The sequence below is a fragment of the Triticum dicoccoides genome, chromosome 3A, assembly GCF_002162155.2.
Source record: "Triticum dicoccoides isolate Atlit2015 ecotype Zavitan chromosome 3A, WEW_v2.0, whole genome shotgun sequence".
In the NCBI taxonomy this organism is placed as follows: Eukaryota; Viridiplantae; Streptophyta; class Magnoliopsida; order Poales; family Poaceae; genus Triticum; species Triticum dicoccoides.
The window spans coordinates 632526579-632529671 of record NC_041384.1 but is presented as its reverse complement, the minus strand read 5'-3'; positions in this window follow the sequence as shown (position 1 = coordinate 632529671).

Here is a 3093-nt window from a genome sequence, read left to right as displayed (position 1 = left end):
ACCGAAGCACTCCTCTTGCAAAAATGCAGGTAGATGCCATGAATGTCTTACTGGAAACTTCCAAATTGACCACCCGGATGATTCTGAGAACTTGTCTGGTTGGCAGTACTACACCTTGGATGGAACAGTCAAAGACCTGGATTGCCCCAGTACAAGTGATGCCGACTACAGGTGCTTCGACCCTGTCAGATATATTGGTTTCGTGGAGTACCTGGATCAAGATTTTACCCATTACATATCCTCTTGTCCCTTAAGACAATTTCGTTGTCTTTATAGACAAAACATTGATTTAGCTATCAATGGCTACTGCGGTGGAATTATGTGATCTGTTACGGCTTTAATAACTCGAGTGTTCTTTTTGGCCTACACCGTCGTTATGTATATATGTTGTCGAACTAGTAAGAGACACTGCTTTATCATTGTTGATTTTGTTGTGTGATAATGTGCCACTTGCAGGTAGTTTTTTCTCCCCGCTTAAAACCTGAATGGTGTTACTACTAATAGATGTATATATAAAATAATTAGGTGCAGAAATTTGATAGCACCCCGTTCCGCTTTTTCGCATATTCACCACTCAATTTCTTGCTGTTTCTGTGGTAACGATTTTGTTTCCTTCGTTCAAGCTCGCCCAGGCACTCTATAGTTCTAAGTTTAGTTGTTTTTAGGTTGAAAATAATGATAGCTTGTTCTGAGTATTGAGTAGTAGCATGCATTTGTTCAGTAGCCCAAACAGATATATATTTGAAATGCGCCAGTGTATAAACAGTCTTGAACTCTTGATGGTTCTTTGGTCGTACAAAATGCTGATTTTGATTGCTGAAAATGACATGAAACTGGCTGACTGAAGCAAACACAGTGAGAGGCTCCGTTCTGCGGACGACAGGTAGCCGATATGCCCCCAGCTTCGGTCAGTGACATTTTAAAGGGCATATTTTAAAAAATTATGATCTTTTTATAAAAATGTAAACTTATAAATTTTGCTAAGATTTTTTTAGAAAATTATGAACATTTAAGTTTTTTGAATAGTTTTTTAGAAAATGAAATGAAAAGAAAAAAACCAAAGAGAACCCGGTACTAAAATGACTGAAAAAATAAATCTCCCCCGTGCGATTAATCGGCAAAACATTTTGAGGCAATCAGCATGCCACAATTAGCAGGCATATGTCCAATCAATCAATGGTTACCACCATAGGCCGACCCAAAAAGTGCTCACCTGCGCCCCTGGTTTTTCTTTTTCTTCAAATCCATTTTTTTTCTCTTTTGTATATACATATACATAGGTCGTTGGTTCGGCAATTGATGTGCCAGCCCCGGAAAATCGGCCACTTCTTGCTCCGATGAAAAGGAAATAAAAATTATTATTCTGGTTTTTAAAATATTTCTTCATTTTTGAAATATATAAAAAATGCTCGAATGCTTGATAAAATTATTTGCCATGTATTAAAAAAATGGACAGCCAGCTGATCCGGCGCCGCCCGATTGGCAATGCGCTTGACCGTCAAGATAAAGATTATTAGAAAGGAAAAACACCCGACTGCTCAGACAAGCAAGCAACGCTGATCAAAGACTGCTCGGGACAATACTCAGTATACTAGATCGAAAAATTAACAGTATGATAAGATGAGCATGGAAAACCATTCAAACAAGCAGCATCCTGCTTATGCTGAATAGTCCAGAGTTGCATGACATTGATACTCAGCAGCGCCCAGCATGCTTGCTTAGATTAGTGGACAAGCAGCACCCACTCGACAAGCAAGCCAATGTGATTCAACAATATATATTACTAGCAGCAAAGATTAAAAGAAGCATCTGTGCTGAAGAAACGGGACAAACTCCGTGGTATATACAGCTGAACAGGCAGGTAGCATCTAGTGCGCGAAACTTACTGTCGGCGTGCCTAAATAAAATGAACAAGGGCGTAAACTCCAAGAGGGTTTTGAGGACTTTCCTCTCGCGACCGCATCGTCCCCCCGCGGGCGACCGGCCGCGCGCCAGGCCTCCTCCCTCCTCCCTTCCCGCCGCCGTCGCCGGCGCCCGCGGCCGGCTTGGCCCGGGGCTGCTGGTGGCGGCGGCCTCCTGGCCCTTCCCCTCCTCGTCGCTCTTCGGCGCGGGCGGAGCTGCTCCGGGGGGTACGTTTAGGCGGCGGCGGTCTGGCGTGGCGGCGGGGTTCCATGGCGCATGCAGGCGAGCAGTTGGGCGCCGGCGCTGCCGTTGGCGGCGGGGCGGCGCGGCGGCGGGATCTGGCGTCGCCCGCTCGACCTAGATCTAGGCCCTTCGGGCCCCATCTGGGCCTGGGCGGGCCGGCGGCGGGGATGGTCTCCGGCGTGGCTTCTGGGAGGCGGAGGAGATGCGACGAGCGGCTGGGTGCCGACGACGACGACGCCGGCCTGCTGCATCGCGGCCGGCGGGGCTTAACGGGTCCGCTTCGGGCCTGGCTGGGCCAGGGGTGGCCCGGCATGCCCCGCTGCCGCGTCCGGACGGCTACCGCGACGGTGCCGGAGGCACGGGCCTCCCGCACGACGGCGATGGAGGTGGTTCCCTCCCGCTTGACGTCGGTGTTGCTGCTCCCGTCGTGGTGAGCTTCTCTCCGGTCCTCTTGGCCTCGTGGTGGTGTTCGTAGTGAGGCGGCGCGGGTGGCGGCGGTACTGCGTTGGCGCATGATGGTGGGCGACGGTTTGGCAGGTCGGTTCCGTCCGGTTGGGTGGTTGGGGTTGGAATGCGGGAGAAATCCCTGCCGGCTTCGGCCCCGACGCGGTGACACCTGTGGGTGCCACCATTTCTTCCTGGAGGGTGTCGGTGGTATCCACCCCCCACCTCCCTCCGCGTGCCCGGGGAAAACTGAGGACTCGTCCGGGCAGCAGCGTCATCGGCGTCGCATCCCCTCTTGGAGGTGCTGCTTGGTACGCGGCGGATCGGAGCCTTTTGGTCTGTGGTGATTTGTGCCCGGTGGGCGCCGCGGTGCCGGGTCATCCGCGCTTTGCCAAGCTGCCGTGGTTGGCATTTGTTTCTTCTTCTTTTTCTTGGTGTGTTGTGCTGCTCGCCACAGCGTTATCTGTACTCGATGTTGGTTGTTTTGGAAGGAATACAAAGCGG